The 11930-nt window shown below is 43.7% G+C and overlaps 1 protein-coding gene across 3 annotated transcripts in view; it reads right to left on the reverse strand.

Annotated features, from left to right (window-relative positions):
- Positions 1-2900, reverse strand: part of GPR160 (G protein-coupled receptor 160) — a 46154-nt gene extending 43254 nt beyond the window's left edge. Inside the window, exons 1-2 of one of the 3 annotated variants that reach the window (XM_025879163.2) lie at positions 2655-2900; positions 1822-1953 (exon numbers count right to left, since the gene is read on the reverse strand). The gene's annotated coding sequence lies outside the window, so the exon portion shown is untranslated. The other 2 variants (XM_025879178.2, XM_025879171.2) reach the window with 2 other exon arrangements.
- Between the last annotated feature and the right edge of the window lie 9030 nt (positions 2901-11930).

Consider the following 11930-nt stretch of genomic DNA (forward strand, 5'->3'; position numbering starts at 1 on the left):
TGTAAGGGATTTTTGTCAGTTCTCATTTTCCCACACCCTGTGACAAAACTGGGACACGCTTTGGCATTTCCTCCACGGACTGACTTACGGCATCTTTACAACTTCTTTCCACTAGTGGAACCACACCAGCAAGGGCTAGGTTGATCTAGCACTTCAACTTTTAACGATCACGGTATCATTTACTTAGTTTTTCTCTTAAAAGCAAAGAGGGATTAAAATCAGTTCCACCGAAGCTACTAAGAAATGTAGGTTTATCTTTCAGGAGTATGCCTCTCCCCAACCCAAATTTTAACAGCCCCCTCACGCAATCACCACATTTCCAAATTACTAATCAAGCATGACAGAATGAGTAGGAATTGTATGATAAATCTAGAGCAAAAAATGAGCAAGTTGGATGACTATATAGATATTACTGCCCACGTCCCTCTCCTTCAAAGCAGGTTCTTAGAAAGCAAAAAGAACAGGGCAGAATGTTTTAGGAGTCAATTCTTTGCTAAATAGTTACACATGATGCCTGAGGCAAACAAGGTGAAAAGGGCAATACAAACAGATAAGATCTCTTTCAGGCAGTAAGTACATCTCCACTGACCCTGTGATTTGTTTTTATAATGTACACTTTTTATTGATGTATACCATGCTTCCATAAGTATACACACATCTTAAGTGGGTAAGTCGTGTGTTTACTACTCTGAGCTCTGTTTTTTTGATGAGCATAACTTGGAAAGTATTTGGGCAGTTCAGAAAAATTGCTAACACATTTTACGCAACCTGTCTGCTGGCACACAATTCAATCCCCAGCTTGCTAATACTCTTTGTATAAAAAGGGCTGACCCAGCATCCACCTGCATCAACTTGATCCCCTCAGCTCGGTCACACTCAGCAACACCCAATGCCTTCAGAGCAAAAAATATATATATATATAATAATAAAGCAGCTCCGCGGGAGGGAGAAAAAGACTTTTTAATGAGTCTGGAGAGGCAAACTTTACATCCGATTTACAAGAGTGAGGGTCTGCAGAAGGAAGGTCTGGAATTTAGAAACACCAGCAGTGCATTCCAAACCTACCTTCTGCAAAAATAAAGTTCCATTGGTGGTGATTGGTGGTGGTGTTACTTTTAAAGGAAAATGCCAAACATACCAAAGTAGAGACAATAGTGTAAGGAATTCCATACTCCACCCTTCATCCCGTTAGCGACAACTCACTGCCAATCTCCTTTGGAGCTCCCCCCTCACTCTTCCACTAGCAGTGCTCCCCCAAACTAAATTATTTTGCAGCAAATCCTCCACCTGTATTTCAACTTAAGTATGCATTTCTAAGAGATAAAATTAAAAAAAAACCCATAATCATAATGCCATCACCAAAGATTACAAAACCAATCTTAATACTATCAACTAGCCAGTAAAAATTTCTTTATCAGCTCAATTTTTTATGAACTTTTTCCCTTTAGGATCCAACCAACATTCGCACATTGCATTGCGTGTCAGATCTCTTCAACAGTGTTTAAACTGCAGGTTCTCCTTCCCAGTGATTCTCAGAGCGGCCAGGCTGATCTCTACTGGCAATTCCCAATAATTCAATACCGCGGATACCACAAAAAGATTTCAGTCTTAGAGGCTTGTCAAGAAGATCAGATACGTATATTAAGTAGCCGTTTCTATACTTAAAGAAGTTTTAAAAAAAATAATCAGAAAAGTAGAAGCGAAACGATTTGACCCGAGCAATTACTAGCAATTCTCAGAGCCAAACGCTCAATCATGTGTCCTTTGCAATTCTGATCCGTGTGGGTTTCTTTCTGCGGTTTGAGCACACCGCCGCCTTACCCGAGTCATTTGCACAAGGTGGGGCGAAGCGAGCGCGTTTCCTCCCAGCTGGACCTTCCTCCGCCGGCTGGGTCCTTGCGGTCGCCTCTGGAATTCCGGGGGTGGGCCCTGCCGCCAAGTCCCTCAGCTCACCTGCTCAGGTGAGAAAAGGGAGCTTCAGCTAACGAGTTCCAGAGGGCAGTCCCAGGTTATCGAGGGAGAATTTTGAGCCAGCCAGGACAGAGGAACCAACTAGGACGCCAAGGTCTCCGCGAACAAACAACCCCGCACAAACCTTGAGGCTTAATCCCAGCGCCGGGCGCGCGGGGGCACAGTCCCCAACGCCGAAGGGCGAGGAGAGGCGACGCAGAGTCCGCCCCAACGAACACACGTGCGTGTGTGTACGTGACTGATTACACCCACCCCTGGGTGCCAGAAGAATAAAAATTACATACATCATTTCTAAAACATCACCTATTTTATCATGTTTAAAAGCTATCTCCACTGGAAAGACAGGGTGCGAGTATCTGGCCAACCCAGGCCACCGGGTTTCATCCCCGGGCCCCCGGACCCCAAACCTACGACAGACAGCCGGCGCGGAGGCTACGCGATAACCCCCAAGCCCAAGCGGTCAGGCTCCGGCGTCTGCAGCTTTCCGCCAAGCGCCCCTGCCCCACTCCACGATCTCTTAAGTGGTGGAGAAACCCCAGCCTCTGAATCCGTGAAAGAGAAATCCGTCTCCCTCCTCGACGCGCCCAGCGCCCACCGAAGAAGCCGCGAGCGGCGCGGGGGGAACGGACCACCCGAAGCCCGGGGCTGGCAAGCAGCGGCGAACCGCCGGCCCTCGCACTCACCCGACGCGTCGAGGCTCCCGGCTCGCGCTCCGCGTCCCCGGCGCTGGGCGCAAGACCGGACACCTGCTGCGCCCGGCCCCAGGTGACCGCCGGGAGAGGGGCGGGAGCCCCGCGCGCCCGCCCGGCTCCGCCCCGAGCGCTCCCAGGAGGAGGGCGGGGGCAACGAGCGCGGCCCCTGGGATCCTGGTGGGACCCCGCCGCCGCTAGGCCCGCTCCGACCAGGAAGTGCAGGCGTCCGAGCGGGGCAGTCTGTGAGCGCGCACGCCCCGTCGCGACCCGGGTGGGAAGCTGGCCGGAGGGACGCCGCCTGTTGGCGGGGGGGGCGAAAGGCGATGGGGAGAGCCGGGGCCTCCCGCGGCTCAGTGAGACCCCCTTCCGCGTACCAGGCCTGGAGGCCCCAACCCCAACTCAGGGAGCTCCTATATCTGTAGGGTGGGCAGGGGGCCATTGGCAGTTGTCTCCAGATGAAGGTACACACAGGGTGACAGAGCTTGAAACATGCATGCCACCAAGCAACTGCCTGTACTGCTCTATGAATTCACCTTTTTATATAAAAATCTGCAAATAGCACATTTGCAAATAGCACAATTGTATTGCATTGTCTTTTTTTTCGTCAACAACGGTGCTAAAATGTTATATTTATTCAGTATTTGTTGAACACCTACAATTTGCCAGTCGTTTAAACACTTAAAATGTGGCACAATGTCCTCTTTTTCATGTAGAGCCCTGAACGAGGGGAGTGGCCTGAGCCTCTCTCAACCTCTCAGAGAGCCTGGACTGGCTTTACAAGGAATCTAGTAAATGCCCGCCAGAGGGTGCAATAAGAACAGAGCAGTGGTAGAAGTAAGCGCGCGCTGCCAAGGGAACCGAGGATCTCCCCAAAGAAGAGTTCCTGAAGAAGGGGAGAGGTGAGCTGTCATGAAGGACTACAGGATTCACCGGCATGTGAAGTGTTCCAGCCGGGATTCCACCGTGAGCAAAGCCAGAAGCAGAAAGCTAGGCAGGGCGTGCATATTCTGATAGAGGAATGGTATGTGAGTCACTATAGCTGAGAAGGAGAGGATGTGAGCTGAGTTAGAGCCGGGGCCGTGGGGGGCCAGTTGATGCTCCTATAAAAAATAACAGCCGCCATCTATGGAGTGTATATAAAACAGGAGCTGGACATGCGTCACTTGAAACTAAGCTCACACCCGCCCTACAAGGTAGGGTTATTACTCCCCCAAGAACGAAATGAAGACTTACTAGTGACAGAGTTGTGAAGAGGTGACTCTGAGGGGCTAGCCTCACTCTTACTGACACTTTCCAGGCCAATCCAGCAGGCTGAATTTGTCTTCAGATGCTCCCAGCATCCCCAGATATCCCTGGAGTGCCTACTGCTTTCCCTCCATTCCCAAAGCCTGTGTCAGCAACTGCCCTCAGACTCTGCCTGTCTGGAAAAGATTCCAGAGCTGGTGCTGTGCACATCAGACGCCTTCCCAAGAGGAAACCCTGTCTCAGGGGCCTGTGGAGGGACTGAGGCAGAGCTCTTGGTTGTTCCCCAACGTCTCTTCTCTCCTTCCATTATAACAGAACTGAAGCTGGAGCCTAGGACCGCTTAGAACAAAGACTACATTTCCTTGCCTCTCTTGCAACAAAATTCATCAACAGTGGGGCCCAGAGTCCCTAGAATGCAGTGATCCTGTAGCACTTCTGAAGTAACTATTCCTCCCCCAACATCTTTGATCTGCCAAATATTCTTCATGGGGCAGACATTGCTCACTGCCTTCCTCATCTCCATTTCCCCTTTCTAAGAGAACCCAGATTTTGTTCAGAAAGGCGTTAGGTGGAGCTGGGGGTTGGGGGGGGGGGGGGGTGGCGGGATGCTCACCTTCCCAGAGGTCTTTGCGGGACAGTCAAGATGACTTGATTCTGGCCACTGAGATGTAGGAGGAATCTAGCACATCCTGAGATTTTACTTTCCTAATACAGTTGCCACTGCATTTCTCCTTCTGTTTCCCTCCTGCTGTGAGGTGCTTGTAAAGTTGGAGGAGGAGCAGCTGTTTTAAGACCACAGGGCAACACACCAGGGGGTTCGTCACAAGCAATTGAATACAATCCTAATGGATACGCTGTTCTTTCCCAAGAACAAGCCTCAAAAATCAATCCTGATTAATACCCTCCCTGTTACAGAGTAGTAATAGCAGAAAGAGGATGGGTTTTGGCATGAGATAATCCAAGGATGAGTTTCAGCGCTTCCTTTTTTTTTTTAGCTGACTTTGGACAAATTTGTGAAATTAGATTATGTATTGTAAAATCAGAAGTTGTCATAAAAAACACAAGGCGCAGTGCCTGGCATACAGTGAGTGATTAATAAATGATCACTGAGATATTGAGATAATTCTTATCTAATGGCTTTTAGCCTTCACCAGATGGATGCCTGGCCTCATGTAGATTCAGAATCACATATCCACTTGCCAGTTTCGTCCCTTAGACAAATCTTTTTGCCTAGTCAGATCTTAGATGCTTTGTAACAGCAAAGCCAATCTTTAAGTAAAAACCATCACTTGTCTAGTATCTTGTTTCCTCAATTTCTAGACTATATCTGCTGTACCAAAAATTGTTTTTAAAAAAAGAACAGAGAGGCACATGGCTGGCTCAGTCCGTAGAGCCTGCCACTTTTGATCTCCTGGTTATGAGTTTGAGCCCCATGTTGGGCCTACAGTTTACTTAAAAAATAATAATAATAAAAAAATAATAGATGTGCTTTGTAGTGACTAGTCATGAATTACGGTACCCTAGTTTGACAAATGCAGGTGCATATTGTTTGACTCTTTTAAAATAAACTCTAATTTCAATGCTTCTAGGTTTGCATTTTTAATTACCAAACAAAATGATTTCATGGTCCAAAAACATGCTTTTGTTGAAACTGCATCATATCCCTCTTTGCTGAAATTGAATAGCATTAAAATGAGTATTATTCGGGGCACCTGGGTGGCTCAGTCGTAAAGCCTTCGGCTCGGGTCATGATCCTAGGGTCCTGGGCTCCCTGTTTGACGGGAAGCCTGCTTCTCCCTCTCCCACTCCCCCTGCTTGTGTTCCCTCTCTCGCTGTGTCTCTCTCTGTCAAATAAATAAATAAAATCTTTTTAAAAAATGAGTATTATTTGCTTAGATTTTTAATTAAAAAAATACATGCTTTCAACTACTGCAGGTTTTTTAAATTTAAAAATTTTAGGTAGTTTACAGTGCAATATTGTTTTCTAGAGTAGAATTCAGTGATTCATCACTTACATACAACACCCAGTGCTCATCATAAAAAGTGCCCTCCTTAATTATTTTTTATTTTTTACTTTTATTTTCATTTTTTGGGGAGAGGGGCAGAGGGGGAGGGAGAAAGAATCTTAAGCAGACTCCACGCCCAACGCGGAGCCCGTTTCAGGGCTCAGTCTCACAACCCTGAGATCATGACCTGAGCCGAAGGCAATCAAGAATCGGATGCTTAACTGACTGAGCCACCCAGGCACCCCTATAATTTTTAAGTTAAAAAATTACCATAATTTAACCTGGTTAATTATTTAACTTGCCTTCTATTACTCAACATTTAGGTTATTTTTAGTTTTTCACAATTACAAACAACATTGCCTTGAACATCTTTGTCCCTACACTTTGGCCCATTCCTGTAAGCTGACCACATCTCCCCACTCCAGTGCTACCTTCCCATCCTGCCAACTCCAAGCCACTATCCATTTGTTGATTGGATTGTTTGAATAGCCTCCTGAATGGCTCCCTGTCCTGCCCTCTTTCAATCCAGCAGCTGGAATAGTCATGTTAAAATGTCAGGTCATATATTATCCCTCTCTGCTCAAAACTTCCCAGTGGCTTCCTTCTCAAATTCAGAGAAAACCAAAATCCCTACAATGGCCTATAAAGCTATACTGTCTGCCCCCAATGCCATTACCTCTCTGAACCATATCCCAATCTGTTCCAGCCACACTAGCTTCCAAGTGGCCTATTTTTTTATGTGCCATGTACACTTCTGTCTCAGGGCCTTTGCACTTGCCATCTCCTCTTTTCGTAACTCTTTTCTTCCAAATACCATAAGACTTAATCTTTTACCTCTTTCAAGTCTTTACTCACATGAACATCTTCCCTGGCCACAAATTACTAAGTGCCTAACACCTCCTGGTTCCCCTTCTTGCATTCTCCTTTCCCTTTAGCACTTTTCACCTTCTAACATACTGTATCTTTGAAATGTTTACCTTCTTTACTGTCTGTTTTCTCTCCACCATTCCACCTCAGGATGTGAGTTCCAAAAAGGTAAGGATTTTTCTCTTTTCTTTTGAGAATAGGAATTTGTTTATTGCAGTATCTCCAGTTGAGTGAATGAAAGTGTGTTTAAATATGTAAGAGAAGTTCCTAGAATAGAAATACAATTTCTGGGTCACGGGGATTTATGTTTAAAATTTTCATCAACACTTCCAAATTGCCCTTTCAAAAGGTTGGAACAACATTCCTACCAACTGAGCACTATTTTCCCCTCACACTTACCACTTTGACCACATACCTATCCTTCTTAAATGTTATTTGAAGGGCTTATCAGACAGAGTGTCAATAACAAACAACAGAATCCACTCTAGCTAATTTAAGCAGAAAAATAAATTTTTTAAAGGGGAGCTCACAGAATCTCAGGACAGACCAGAGGGCCGAATGCACCTCTGCAGACAGGAATAATGCCAAATTGTACCTTGGTGACTGCACCCATGAACACCCCGCTGCTGGTGCCTCTGAGCCCAGATGCCCAGCTTGCCCTCCTGGACCACCTGATTGATTGTTTACACTGATGATGTCAACCCTGCAACTCATTGTAATAATTCTTGCTATTGATTACCTTAGTTTGATATTTAAAGATTCACTGCTTAACAACGATCCATTAAGGAGGCAGTGTCTTTCCCATTCTTAAATTCTTTATCTTAGACTGACTTTTGATTGTCTCGATTTTGCAAGTAACTTTCCCGAGAAGGGTTGGTGGGTCCCTTATATCTACCATCTCAACTCATTGTCTTTCCTTTACCTCAGGCTTCTCTATTTTCTCAAGCCCATCTTCCAAGTCATTGATTCTTTTTTTCAGACATACCTATACTTCTTACCATTTCTGTTGTGGTTTTTATTTCCAAAATGCTTTCAATGTTACGTTTCATTTCTTTCCTGGTTGATGCCATTTTACTTCATCTTCCTCTCTGATCTCTTATATCTCTTCCTGAAGCTCTTGAATCATAGGTTCTTTTTAAATTCTTTGAGAGAATTATTTTTCTTAAATATCCTTCCATATGTGTCTCTTTCTCTCAGTTGTGCCGATATGACCTAAGTTGTACTTTCTGTGTTCAACTCACCTCCAGATATGAACAGTTATATCTAGGTCTGCCTGTTGTTCAAAAACAATTTGGAGAGGGTCAGTGCAGTGAACCAGTGTAGTGGGCAGCTTCAAAGTGAAAATGCAGCCTCAGAATGCTCTTGCCAAGTTATCTGTATTGTCCTTGTTCTGGGTGGGAGGAGGTTGCCCAAGTGGGAGATGGTTGTAACGATTCCTGGATGATAGCTGGTGATTTGGGGTTTAACCGTGCTTCATGGGCTCTGGTCAGCACCTGCCAAGCCAGCTTTGGTTTCCTCTCCCTTCTCATCTCCAAGCAATTTAATTAGGTTAGATTTCAGAGAAAATAAAAATGACTCAGGAATTCAGTTTTATCATCAGTTCCACTTTCTTCTTGGTCTGTCCACAATTCTCTTGCTGTTGGGTTTGTTTTGTTTTTGCTTTTAATGGTTAACATTCATAGAGGAGTAAACATGGGCCAGGCATAGTTCTAAGTGTTTTACAGATATTCCCTGATTGAATCCTTCCAATTACCCTCATTTTTACGATCCCCATGTTACAGATGAGGAACCAGAGGCACCGAGAGATGAAGGAACTTGCTCAAGCCACATGATGTACAGAACAGAACAGGGTTTGAGTAACCAGGGCCACTGCACTTTGCCATCCTTGTAAATGAAGAACCCCTCAGGAACCACTAACCTGTTTCTACACTTGCTCTAACCTTGCTCAAGATCCAAAGAGCCACATTTCTTCATCGCCCGGGTTTTGGAGGTTGTAGTTATTTCCTTGTTTTTAGATGGACTTGTCTAAGTTTTTTTTTTTTTTAAGATTTTATTTATTTATTTGACAGAGAGAGAGCACACAGTAGGGGGAGTACCAGGCAGAGAGGGAGAAGCAGACTCCCTGCAGAGCAGGGAGCCCGATGCAGGACTCGATCCCAGGACCCTGGGATCATGACCTGAGCTGGAGGCAGACACTTAACCAACTGAGCCACCCAGGCACCCCTAAGTTTTTTATTGTTGCGTTTTCTCTTGTTCATCTCAGTAGATTTCCTGGAGAAGCCCAGCATATACATAATATACTTCAACTTTTACCAGAAATCTTTAGTAGCATTATTTTCAAGTAAATTGCCAAGTAGCTGTTGCCTCCACTGCCCTGGGATCTCTAGGGCTACTCTGTCCAATACGGTAGCCACTAGTATATATGGCTGTTAAGCCCTTAAAATATCAGTGGTTCAAACTGACATATGCTGTAACTTCAAAACACACACTGCGTAAAGGAAAGAAAGTGAAATATTTTCATAATAATTTTGTATATTGATACCATATTGGAATGATAATATTTTATATATATTGGGTTAAATGAAATAGAGAATTAAATTAATTAATTATTTTATTAATTTCACAGGTTTCTTCTCCTTACTCTTTACAGTGTGGCTACTAGAATATGTAAAATTATACCTGTGGCTCACATTATATTTTGATCAGATAGTGCTGCTCTAGGGGTCCCTTTCGTGAAGCAATGGTTTAGGCAAGACAGGAGGCAATATGGATCCACAAATAAATGACTTAATTACATTGGTGGTGAACATGCCAGAGAGGAAGAACAAGAGGCAGAGGTGGTTTGTTCAAGACACTTGACAGGTAGACGCACCATATTTCCTTGTCCACAATCAAAACTTTGCCCCATGGTGCCTTCTTGTCTGCTTTTGCAAACACTGCCAATAATCCATGTCAGTCCTCCCATCTTTTCTGTACTACTCCAAACCACACAACTTATTCCTCTTTCTTGTCCCTATTTCCCCAAGTATCTTGCTGACCAAGTCATGTTTCTTTATTCTATTGATTCCCTACATTCTACATTTTACCAACAGAACATAGCATTCAAAATATTCCCAAACGTGTTGGCTTCAACACAAAACAAGAGGGGTAGAAAGTCGATGGCAATATAAATGAAACAGATCAGTTATGATTTGGTCATGGTTGGTCATGGTTGGAGCAGGGTGATGGGTACAAGGGGGTTTATTATATTATTTGGACTACTTTTGTATATGATGGAAAATTTCCTTAATAAAAAATTAAAAACAAATTCCCAAATATGCATAATTAATACAAAATCGTTTTTCATGGTTCAGAGTGCACACGTGTAGTTTACCCTAACAATTTCTCCCTTTAAAAATACAATCAGTTTCCTTGATGGGTCAGAACCCATCTGTAGGAAATAAGCAGACAAGATCCTGCACAATGAAGGAAACAAGTGGAGCTTTCAATCTGCCCGAGAAGACATGCTAAGTTCACAGCAGTGTCTTTACAACTTGCGAGTTCTAGTTCATATTTCTTTATAGGAAAGATTTGGTACAAAGTCCAAATTCAATGGTTAGAGCCTTGCGCCCACAGGACCCTGACCTTATCAGTAACAGGTTTTTCAACAGCTGCTGTTTTCCTATGAAAGTGTGTACACATAGCTCAGAAACCAGGACACTAAGTAGGAAGCACTGATGAATTGGAAAGTGTCCTTTATTTTATTTTTTCTTGCAGCAGTACTCAAAGATTACTTGTCAGCCCCAGCAAAGAGTGTCAGGGACTGCCCTCTGGAGTTGGATTCCCAGGTTTCAAATCCTGGGTGACTTAGAGTTATCTAAGCTTTTAATGTCTTTGTAGTTTAAAAAAAAAATCGGCAAAATGGGAATAAAGCATATCTCAAAGAGTATTATAAGGATTAAATGACAGCATGTGTGAAATATGCTTTTTTATCATACCTGGACCAAATGAAGGACCCAGTAAATGTCAGCTATTATTTTTATAGCAGTTTATGTTTATTCTTAGTTGTTTGACACTTTACAGATTCTCTGGCTAATTAAATATTCTGATTCATATATATAAAACATGAGAAATTACCAATTTTCAAATAATTAGACTGTCCTTTCTACTAGACTCAGCTCTTTGAGGGTAGGATCCGTGTATTACTCAGCTTTGAATCCTTAGTGTTTCGCATAATACAGCTCATAATATTTTTTTTAAAAGTCATATTGAATATAACATGTAACACATTGAACAGAATAAAAAACACTGAAAATTAAAAGCCTAGGTATTGCTCTTGTGGTTATAGAAGGTTTAGGACATTGGTCTCTAAGCAATTTATAACATGAAATGCATTGGCTTTTGTGTTTACTTTTCTCGGGCACCTCATTCAACAAACACTTATTAAGTGCTTCTTATAATGAAGGTATTGAGTTGTATGCTGGGTCCCTCATCAGGGACTAGGAGAGACACAGTTCTTATGCCCATGGAGTTGACCTCTAACAGGGGAGACGACTTTGCATGACTACTTACACAATTATGTATGTATAACTGAAGGAGAAGCACAGGGTGCAGACATGGGGCGCCGAGCCCCAGGGTTGGGGCCTCTCAGAAGTGATGAGCAGGGTGACAGCAGAAACAGTAGCCGCTGACGCCGAGCAACAAGGGCAAGAGAAGGGAAAGGAAGGGCTTTCTGGGCACTTGAAAATAGCCCAACGTGAAGGCCTCTGGACCACAAGGAGACAACTGAAAATGCTGGAGGAACTGAGAGAGGGCTAGTGTGACTGGGTCTGGGAAGGGGGGAATAGCAAATTGTGATCTGTAGTTGGAGAAGTCGACAGGGATCAGATCGTGAAGAAATTCGAATTTTATTCTGAATGCGTGAAAAGATCCCTCCAAAAAGCTGTGACTTCTGGATTTGTTTTAAATAATCCTAGGACATTGAACCAAGTGGGTGGAGTATATATGTAACAAAATTGGCCATTCATTGATCATTGTTGAAGCTGCATGCTGGGTACTTGATACTCTTTATTTTTGTGAATATTTAAATTCTTCCACAATTAAAAAAGAAAAAAATAATTCCTCCAGCTACAATGAACAGAAAGGATTGTAGAGGGGTCAGAACAGATGT

This window comes from Callorhinus ursinus, unplaced genomic scaffold (assembly GCF_003265705.2).
Source record: "Callorhinus ursinus isolate GAN/ISIS: 27379988/994484 unplaced genomic scaffold, GSC_fseal_2.0 scaffold1, whole genome shotgun sequence".
Classification (NCBI taxonomy): domain Eukaryota; kingdom Metazoa; phylum Chordata; class Mammalia; order Carnivora; family Otariidae; genus Callorhinus; species Callorhinus ursinus.